The sequence below is a fragment of the Chenopodium quinoa genome, unplaced genomic scaffold (genome assembly GCF_001683475.1).
Source record: "Chenopodium quinoa cultivar QQ74 unplaced genomic scaffold, ASM168347v1, whole genome shotgun sequence".
Classification (NCBI taxonomy): Eukaryota; Viridiplantae; Streptophyta; class Magnoliopsida; order Caryophyllales; family Amaranthaceae; genus Chenopodium; species Chenopodium quinoa.
In genome coordinates, this window is record NW_018743616.1 from 2,491,555 (window position 1) to 2,503,368 (window position 11,814).

Below are 11,814 nucleotides of genomic sequence, written 5' to 3' on the forward strand. Positions count from 1 at the left end.
GGGAGTCGGCATACGACTGCTTCATTAGCGAGACCCGCAGCATGGCCGCCGCAGTCTTAGATGCTGTTATTTTACTCATGGCGTCAGCTGCAAGAAATAAGCAGCAAAGTTAGTAAAAATCCCAAGTAAACAAGGCGTGAAAAAACAGAGTATTCGTCAGGCCGGCTACCTCTAGAGCACCGACTGCTGAGGCCACAGGCGGCCAAAAAGTACTCGTCATAGAGCCACTTGAAGCTCGGGACGCAGTTTAGGGGTACTTGCTCTCGTACCCCTGAAGTAGAGTTCACCCTAGTCTCTACTTTGAAGAGTCCTTTGTCTAGGATCTCTTTTTTAGCCTTTGGGGGAACAGGCGGCATGCTGCGGCCGCCTGCGAGAAGAGGCGGATCCCTATTCCACTTGTTAAAGCGTTTGTTCAGCTCCGTGTCTGAACCCTCGATAATAAGGAAGGTGTTCCGCCAATCCTTCCATTTGTTTGCCTTACCTCTCGTCATGAGGTAACCCCTATGGCTTGTTAATTGATACCAGCCGGTACCTCCCGACTTAGGGGTCCGGCTGAGATAGTTCATGTGGGCGAAAGCCTCAAAGCTTGGCTCCACCCCGTTCAGTTCGCACCCGGCCACATAGCCGAGTACGTTTACCCAAGAGTTGGGGGCTAACTGCCATAACCCCAGATCATACCCATCTAAAATCCGCTGAACAGCCGGATGTAATGGGAAGCGCAGTCCAGCTTTGATGGCCGCCACATAGCAGCCAAAGCAGCCGTCACCATAGCTGGTACCAGCCGGCCAGACGACAGTATCTTCTGGATCCGGCACAAACAGTAAAAACTCCGGGCCCATTTTGTGGTTAGCAATAAAGCTCGCCACATTGTCTTGCATGGTTGCGATCCGGCCCCGGGGTACCCTGCAGTAGTAGGGGGCGTTTTCCTCTCTGTAAGAGGCGGACGGCTCCGCCCAATTGTCCCCCTTCTCAACTGCATGAGAACGTCTCGCCTCTTGTAGGCGGCTATGTTTTTCTTCTGAGCCAGGAGAACTGTGGCCAGAAGAACTGGACTCAGACTCGTCCTCTGACGAGTCCGAGGAGGACGACTCCTCCCCTCTCCTAGAGGGGCCCGCCTCCTCTCCCTTAGAAGGAGCAGAAGGAAAATTAGACATGTCCACGGTAAGATGGGAAGGGAACACCTTGGCCCCTCTCTCAGAACTGTCGGCTTGACAGTCGCCTCGTTCTACATCTGGCGCCTGGTCAGATGTTTCACTAAGGAGCACCCTTTGGGAGGAGCCGTCTGAGTTTGATATCATAGCAGTCTTTTTTGTTCTGGCCATCACGTTCTGCATAGACACAGATACAGTCGGACTTTGTATAAAGGGCAAAGATGGGTCCAGAAAAGGGCAGGCGGCACTCCTAGTCCTAGATTCAGCCGTCCCCGGTGACCGGCTGATCACTAACTTAGGGCGTGTCGTGTGCTTCCATGGTGCCATTTCAAAAAATAAAAAGAAAATTAAGAGTAAAAGAACTGAGTTACCTGAACGAGTGACGGTTGATGAAGTCCTGGAAGTTCGGGTCAGTCGGCTTGTCAGAACAGGCGGTAGGCAGAATAAGTCTTAAATGTCAGAGCAAGTTCAGGGGTCCGAATGTTCTCGCAAAGTTCTCAAATGTGAAAATGACCGAAGTCAGCACTTCCTTTTATAGGCAAAGTGAGAAGGCGAAGGGTCGCTTCCAAATTCAAAATTTGGGCGGGAAAATCTCTCGGCCGTTTGCAAGGTGACACCTGTAACAGGCCGTCGCCTGTCACCGTGCGACACCTGTCACAGGCGACCCGTGACCAGTCACGTGCCACCTGTGAGGGGCAAATGATTAGGGGATTTTTATCCACCAATCACCTTCTGACAAGTGGACCAACCAGGTTCCGCCACGTGTCCTTCACGAAGGACAACAGGAGCCTGCCACGTGTCAGTCACAGATACGTCCTCTACGGACCACTATAGACACGCCACGTGTCCACCCATGCCAGATGGGAAAACCGGCCACCAAGGCCCAATCCAGTCTAGAGGCCCGATTAACCCTAGGTTTACCTTAAACCTAGAGAGTTGCACGCTTCTTAAGGCTATAAATACTTAATTAATCCTCATTAATCACAGAATAGAATAATCAAGAGATCAAGCAGAGAAGAACAGAGTTATTAACAACCGGCTAATCTCGCTAACGACGCAGATTACCAACACTAAGCACTCTCACCTAGAGAGATCTCATTACTTTAATTTCTGTATTGATTACTCCTTAATCAGGTACTAATTTGACCGTTGGAGGCGGAGCTCTCAGGAGTCTCCGTTATTTTGCAGGTACAGGCGTCCGGTTCCAGTCTCGGAATTGTAACTCTCCCGCAGGACATCAGAAAACCCCGAAACACTCCCGATGCACGATGCAGCACATAGACTCCACCTGAAATCACGACTACTTACCAAAATTGGTAAACATGGCGAACCAAAACAAATAGGAATACGTGTTAGCAAAAACGCTACGTACATATAAATGCAAGACATGTCAAATTCTTTTATTAGGCAAACATGCTTTCAAAATAGTTACACTACAATTCAAACGCTAAAATATGACTTTTCCAAAATTTATCACTTTCCAAAATTAGACTTTCCAAATATAGGCTTCTAGCAAAGAAATATTTAAAGATAGAACTTTCCAAAAATCAATTCATCTCCTAAGTGTGCACACCCCCCAAACAAGTAAGACTATACTCGAGGAAAGACCGGATCATACAAAGTTCATGGTCTCACTTAACCAGTCCCGGATAGGACAATAAATGTTAAATACTTAGGCCCATAATGAGCTGCAAATTTAATTCAATTCCCTTAATCATAAATAAATTCAATTTAATTCAAACATGATTTCAAGATCAATCCTTTAAACAATTTATTCAAACAAACAATGATTCAAACATATACATATATAGAAAAACCTTTATCAAAGGTCTAGCCATCTATACGTACCTCATCCTTAAAGAATTATTATCCCACCAATTACAATTATAAACGAACTCCTAAAAAAACATTATAATTATGTTTTAAAGATCAAAACTTTATAAAGTTATAACTTTGAAAAGAAATATATATTTTAGAAAATTAACCATAGAAGAATTAAAGGAATAGGATTAAGAGATTGAATTCGCGTTGGAAAGAATATGCAGAACTTGTAAAGGCCATAACTCCTAGAATATAACTCCGAATTGGGTGATTTTTGTGCCTAGGAACAACTTTATGTGAAATAGTAAAAAGCTAAAAATGAGCAAAAGTGCCCGAAAACTGGCTTTAAATATATACGGACTGATTTTTCTACAAAAAAGTTTAAGAAAAGTAAGGAAAGGTTTAGGGAAAGTAAATTATTAGAGAAGAAGAGAATTGAGTTTTGGTGTCATGAAAAATGAGAGGTGAGGAGGGGTATTTATAGTGTTTAGGAGTATGGAATTAGGGTTTTGTGAATAGCAAAAGACAGAATTTAGAGTGTGAAAGAAATAAGATTATCATTGATATATATATATATATTTACATATTTTTATTTCTACAAAGATAATTAGGAAAATACAATAGTTTATCATTTAATAACCTAAGATGTGAAAAGATAGAATTTAAAGTGTGAAAAGAGATGAATTTAAGTGTGAAAAAAATAGGATTTACATTGGTTTTTAATTTAGAAAATTAATTAGGAAAATACAAGAGTTTATCATTTAATAAATTAGGTAAAATAACAACTAAAAATCTGGTTAAATACATCAAATATTTGGCAGCCATAACCTAATAATTATCATATATATATTTTTTTATAATGATAAAATCGAAAATCATAATTAATTCGGAAATTCGATAATTAATTAATTAAAAATCCGAAATAACATTATAAAATCTTAAAATTTATGATAAATATGATATAATTTAATAATTATCATAAACAAGAATTTGAAGCTAGATAAGTTTTATAAACCGGAAATTATTAATTTTGACTTACACGGTAAAAATATTGTAAAAAGCTCAAGATAATTCAAAATATTTAATTAAATATTGATTTCAAAGATAAAATAACTTTGAAAATCAGAAAATTAATTTCCATAATTAATCATTACTTTCCGGAATTTTTAAGATAATAATTAACAATTAGATTTAATTAATCTATAAATCCAAAATTAAATAAATAAAATCTGAAAATAAATTCATAAAACACTAAACTAAATTACGTAGTTTAGTTAAATAAATTTTGGAAGATTATTATGTGATTAATTATAAAATTAGACACTAAAATCCAAATATAACTAAATACGTTATAATCTAAAAGTGATAAAATATTTATATCTACTCCAATATTTTGGCGCCTAAATTTGAAAGCTTAACTTGACTCTTATATTCAAATAATATAACATTACTATAATACCCTTTCTAAATAAAAATAATTAAGAAAATAATATTCAAAATTGTGGGGTATTACACTTTACTATAAAAGTGATGCAACTGATATAAAATGGTTTTTTTTTAAAATATGATACAACTAATCCTACACTGAAGAAGTAACCTAGCATTCTTGGCATATGGCGACGAGCAAAAGCATATGGATTAATCTAAATAATACTCGCATATAGAAAACTTTACTCCTTAGGAGTATAAGATTCACTAACTATCCTATGTGTTTTTTAAGTGTTATATTTGACTAACATATGATTTTAGGCAATTTAATTGACTTAAATAAAATAAGAGGTATGTGGGGTATTTGTAATATTAAAAAATTGTAAAAGAAAGATAGTGAGATTAATAATTTATTAAAAATTAATGAATGTGAAAAAAAAATTATAAAAAAAAAAAAAAATAGTAGTTGTGGCTAGCTTGTGGATTTGAATGGAACCATGAGAGGAGGAAGATTTAATATTAAACACAAACTATTGAGTGCGGCAGTCCACACCCAATGTTTCGTGCGGCAACTACAAACAACAAGCAAGTTGAACTCTTTATATTACTTTCTCTTTTCCCCATTAATGGTGCATGGTTTCTCCAACGATTTCCCGCAGCGCCGGTGCCGACCATAGTCGATGTCATTTCTCTCTCCTCAGCTCTTTCCATGGCCGATTTCCTCCGCGTTGTTCAGCAGCTTAGTTTCGTCCAACCTCTTTTTTTTAAAAAAAAAAAAAGAGATTAATTCAATTTAGGGTTTTAGAAATGGGATTTTCAGCTACAATTCACAGAAATGAAGAACAATTCACATAAGTTTATAATTTATAGATATAAGAAGCAAAGTTGAGTTGTTAAGGAGGTCACCAATTGTGAGCATCTCCAGAGAAGAACTACAGAATGAAAGTATTAATGACTAGTGACAAAGGAGAGAGAATATGGAAATGGGATTAGTAATTAATGAAGAGGAGATTAATTACTATATATGTCCTCTATTATTGTAATATCCCGTATTTTTATACGTATTTTAACTTAAATAAATATTTCTAAAAGTATTTAAATAATTCAAAATGAATTATTTATGGTGTTTCATTAATTTAAAAAGAATTATAACAATCTTGAAAATATTTTATTTCATGATTTGGAAATATTGGGGCATATTATTTTATAAAAGGAAATTTTAAAGTCAATGAGTTTTTAAAGAAAGTCAAAATACTAGTTTGACTAGGAAAGGAATCATTAAGGGTAAAAAGGGAATTTAAGTCTAGGAGGGTTTTACAAAAGAGAGTATAAATACCCATCACATGGGCAAATTAAACTTTGCCCAAGGTGAAGAATACCCAAAGGTAACTCTCTTTCTCTCTCCTCTTATTTTCTCTCTTTTTCTCTTAATTTTTCCCCTTCCCCTTTATTTTATTTTTGTTTCAATCACCACCCACACACACGCCGGCCACCACCACACGCTACCGGCCACCAGCAGGCGCCGGCGACAGCAACGGCACCACCAGCAGGCTCGCGACAGCAACCTTGCTGTGGTGTCGGCCGTGGGTGTCGAACAAAAAAAATATATTCTTTTTTATTTTAATTAAATCTACTCTTAATCTAATTATTGTTTTTGGGTTTTGGGATGATTTTATGATGTTAGATAATAAGTATTTTGTATATAAATTTTCTGATTTGGTTTTGAATTAAAAAGCCCCAAATTATAAACCTTAGGTTTCTAAGTTTATGTATATTGATGGAATTTGTTTATGGGTGATTTAAATTATTGGAATAAGTGTTTTAAAACACAATTACAGCAATTTTAGATGATTTAATAAACCTGGAATTTTTATATATAAGCTATAATTATGTTTATTGAAAGGATTTTTGAATACCCATTAATTGGGAATAAAAGTAAGGATTTTAAATTAAATTTCAGCTTGTTTTAGAGGGTTTATGAGTGATTTAAAGAGTGTATATATTGATAGAAATTTGTGTGGAATAGGTATTAATGCCTCTTTGTAATTTTGGTTTGTAGGAGACTTCCACGTGAGTGATTTTATTTAGTCGTGGCGATTTTGAGATCATCACTAGTAGAAAAAATGAAATAGGCACCCCCCCTTTAGCACTGGTTCTTGAAAACCGGTGCCAAAAGAAATGGGCGGGAGTGAAAGATTGAGAGTTGGCACCAGTTCGAACTCAAACCGATGCCAAATCCTGTAATTGGCACCGGTTCAAACCAGTGCCAACTAAAAAAAAAATTAAAAAATGGTATGGAAGAGAGTTGGCACCGGTTCACCGGTTCAAACCGGTGCCATTTATGAGATAAAACCGGGTTTCATTTCCTTAATATACTCCGTCAAATACTTCAATTCATTCTTTGTTTTTCAATTCAACCTTTCATTCTATATACAAGCAGCTTCTTCGTTTTTATTCTCTGATCTCTAGCTCTGCATGCTTTCCTTCCTAATCTCTCATCTCTCATGCTCTTCTTCTCTCGATCTCTACCTCTGCATGTTCTCCTTCCTAACAACCAAGCCGTCGCCGTGAACCACAACAAACATCGCTGCCGCCTTAAATCTGGGTAATTTCTGGGTTTCGGGTTTCTAGGTTCTGGGTTTTTTCACGATTTTGCTCGGTTTTTTCTGTGTTCTTAGGGTTTCTGGGTATTGTTTTTTTTTCCTCTAGGTTTCTGGGTTTTGTGGGTTGAATCTTTGTGGGTGTATTTGTGCGAAATCGTTCGTTTTTAATGGGGTTTAATTGATCGATTTGAGTTCGATTTTTTGGGTTTAATTGTTCGATTGGCTTTTGATTTCTTTGGGTTTATTTGTTCCATTTATATTTTGTTTTTTTGGTTTAATTTATCTGGGTTGAATCTTAGTGCCTTGTTCGATATTTGTTCGATTTTTTGGGGTTATTTGTTCGATTTATTTTTGTTTTTTTTTGGGGTTTATTTGTTCTATTTATTTTTGGTTTTTTTTGTTGAATTTATCTGGGTTAATCGTTCGTTTGTAAGGGGTTTTTTTTGATCGAATTTTGTTCGATTTTTTTGTTTTATTTGTTCAATTGATTTTCGATTTTTTTGGGGTTAATTTGTTCGATTTTTGTTCGATTTTGTGGGTTTATTTGTTCGATTTTTGTTGAATTTATCTCATTATATTGTTTTAATTGATGCAGGTTTGAAGGTCGTGAATTTGCTGAGTATGAAGTTCGAAGTTTCTGGGTTTTGGATTGTAATTTATTTTTCAGCAATTTCTCTGTTTTTTTTTAATAAATTGTAAAAATATCAATTTATTTGATGAATATAGCCTTAGCTTGTTCGATTTCAAGTTTTGGATTGAATGAATAAATTGGATTGATGAATAAATTGGAAAGATGAATAAATTGTATGCTGAAATAGATTTTTTTTTTTTACTGTTTGAAGGCGTAATTGGCACCGGTTAACCGGTGCCAATTGAAGTTAAAATTAAAAAAAAAAACAGCGCGCATTTACATTTCGCACCGGTTAACCGGTGTCAAAGTGTGTAGTTAGCACCGGTTAACCGGTGCCAATTGCTTTAGTTGGCACCGGTTTTGAACCGGTGCCAAATTTTTGGGGATTTGGCACCCCTCAAATCCCCAACGGTTCAAAACCGGTGCCTTAGGGGGGGGGGGTTTGAACCGATGCCAAATTAGCTTTTTCATCTAGTGCATATTCAAGGTACGTTCGCGTACTTAGTAATTATTTGAATATGTAGAAACATGTTAGACTTTGTTTAATTAATTCCAAGTAGTATCATGATAAGTGTTGGTTGGAATTTCTTGTATGATTGATGTTGGTGTATTATTTGTGATGTATGAATTATTTATGATGTATTGGTGATTGGAATTAATTATGTTGGCATATTGATTATGAACCACACTTTTATTATTGGCATGATAGAGAGCATGTTTAATTAAACTAAATGTTTAATTTGGTTTGGAACTTGAAAATGAAATTTTATTATGGCTCATATAATTTTTATTGATGCTATAAGCATGAGGAAAAAGCTATTTAAGTGTCTTAGTACACATGAATAAATTATATTGTTGTGCCTATGTGCACTTAAGGTGTTTCTAAACCCGAGGGATAGGATATGCGGTGCATTATGCGTTTAAGGCGCCTTTGACACCGAGGTAGATTAAAAAGGGTTCAACAATTAATTTATGTGGTCACTAATTATTCAAGAATTAAATTTGTATGTTTGATTGTTTGAATGAAGTATAATGTTTGATTGTGTTATGGTTTGAGAGTTATCACCAAGTATAATAATATGTAAACAACGTAAAGTGAAAGAGATTACGCACCAAAACTCTTGGAACGTATATACCTTGAGTATGAACATATGGAGGGAGTTATGGGGTTTTATATTTAACCATGACTTCTACTGGGAGTACAAGACGCTTCATTTTCCTTTTTATTTATTTTATGCGCAGGACGTCCAATCACTTCAAGTGGCATTTGCCTACCCGGTTAGCTCCCGATGTAGTTTACCTCAATTTATTTGGGGCAGGGATTTGGTGAGAAACCCGTTCGATGCGTAATCAAATTAAATAAGCAATTTATTTTTTTATTGGTTGGTCGTTTGGTATGTTGTATGCTTGTAGACAGGTGCAACAAGGTAAGTTGTGTGATGATAGAATGAAAGCATGTTAGTGTGTTTTATTTATGCTTATGTACTCAACAATGCTAATTGTGTGTTGTATGTTTGTTTGGCCTTATCTTTTCCTTGGCCCTACGACGACCCATTTCTAATGGCGAGTAGTGGGGACAAGTAGAGAGGAGTTTTTCAGGTGATGAAGCATTTTCATGATGGGCATGAGTGAAAAGCGAATCATGCTTAGTTTCCATAGGAATATGATGTGTTTTATTTGCTTTGAATATTATTTATCTTATTATGCTCATGAGACTAACGTGAAACTTTTCAATATTGATTGGTTTTAAGGGCCTACAATGGTTCCAAGTTGTAGGTTGACTTTGTTTGATTTTGTTTGACTTTACTTTCGTTTTGGTTTGACTTTTGAGTTGACTTGTTTTGGATAGTTTTAAAGAAAGTCTTCTGCGCGTGTGTCTTTGATTTTTGCCTTAGCCGTTTTCACGGTGGCGGTAATGTCTTAGATTTTCCTATTTCGTATTTTAAAAGGGCAAAACAGGTTTTTTAAAGGAAAGGAATTTCTAGGGTGTTACAATTATTCACATGCAGTAAAGACGATGATTTATAGTTACTTTAAAACTTATATACACTTTTGCATCGGAGTCAAACTTAATTACGGAACTACTGTCCACATAGGCTTGGATAAGTTTATTTTTTTTTTTTTTTTTTTTTTTCAGAGTACCAAAGACAAACCGCTACCTTTATAAATTGCTACTCCGTATCTTTACTTGGAGTACTAAAGACAAACCGCTACCTTAAGTAGCGGTTTTAGACTATAACCGCTACTTAAGGTAGCGGTTTGTCTCTAAAGAAAAAATTACCCCAAATATATTACCGAGCCTACGTGGGCTGTATTTTTTTTTTCTTATTGTTTTATATTCTTGTATAATATAATTACTTTGTTGGATGAAATGGTTAATTATGTAGATTAGCCAACAAAATACAAATATCATAACAAATATCATCCAACAAATTAGGGAATATATCAGCCAACTATTGTCTGATATTAATCAACATTAGGAACATATCAGACATTAATAAAATCATATCAGCCAACAAAAAGAACATATCAGCCAACAAAAGATACATATATGCCAACAAAAGGAACAAATTAGCCAACAAAAGGAACATATCAGCCAACAAAAGGATGAAATCAATAAACAAAAAACAATATGTAAGCCAACAAAATAAACATATAAGCCAATAAAATAAAACATATAAGCCAACAAAATATACTTATCAACCAACAAAATAACGATATCAGCCAACTAAAGAAACATATCAGTCAACTGATATCTGATAGCAGCCAACAAAAGAAACACATCAAACATTAAAAAAAAACATATCAACCAACAAAAGGAATATATCAGCCAACACAAAAAACATATCAGCCAACAAATGAAACATATCAGCTAACAAATAAAATATATCAGCCAAGCCTGCCGCACGTGATTATGCGTACGACAGTCAGCACACAATATATTCTCAATATTAAAACTAGGTTAGCCCCCTGCGATGCACGGTTTTAACAATGGATTATAGTGTATCTTTAACATATATTAAGAGGACCACAAAACTACTCGTTCAAATAAAAAAAATAAATAAAAAAAAAACCACTCATAAATTCATAGATAATTAAAAAATCACCCATAAATTCATAGATATTTAAGAGAAGATAAATCTAAAATCTTTTGAAGTAAAAGAGAAGGATTATATATGAGAATCAATGATAAATATCACATGAATTTATCCTTAATCATTTTTTTTTATTTAAGGGGGGAGATAAGGAAAATATCTGAAATAAGTCTCATGAGATTTGATCCCCTATAATTCAGGAATACGAGGTAAAAGCGATACCACTACTCCATCACCTCAACATGAAGTTATCCTTTATCATTGATTATATATGAGAATATCATAATAACATCAACATGTAGCACATTACGCAAACAAATAAATTAAAATTAAAATTGCCGCACAAATATATTATCCATTTATCCATTGATAGCAAAACAATTGAGTATGTAATATCCATTTATTTAGCCGGTCAGTCCGATGGTGATTACTTTATCAATCACATCCTTGAAGACTCACAAAATCATTAACTAATACACCTAACCTAACCCTTCCTCCATATTAGCAACAAAACAAACCCTCATCAATTACAAACATTTTGATTAAGTAGATAGCAACTCCTATAATTTTGTCTCTCTCCACGACTCCACCATGGTTCTCCTCCACCTTTAACCACCAGTAAACAATCCTCCATTAAACATGCAAATTTCTGAGAAAATTATATTTCGTAAATTTTCAGTAAAAGATGGAGCTTTAAAAACATATTAGAGTTCTAAAAAGGTACATTGATTAGGATATTATATAGTTTAAAAATGACAATGTCATTATTAGCCAAGGGGTTGTTAAACACCGCCCTCGATTCCTTAGTTTACGTCCACTAAATAAAATTTATTTTACGAATTTCCCCTCATATATAAACAGAAATTCACCATCGCAATCATAATACGTAACCCACCCTCACTCCTTATCTCTAAACCACAACCACCACCACCTCCTCCTTTTACCACCCACCACCGTCTCTTTTTACCACCACCACTACTAGATCTACTTGATTTTCGCACGGAAATGTTGAGGAGGGATAAGGCCATAAGGGGAAGGTCGTCGTCGATGGTGTTGCCTGAGGCAAGGTTTTTTTTTTTAATTTT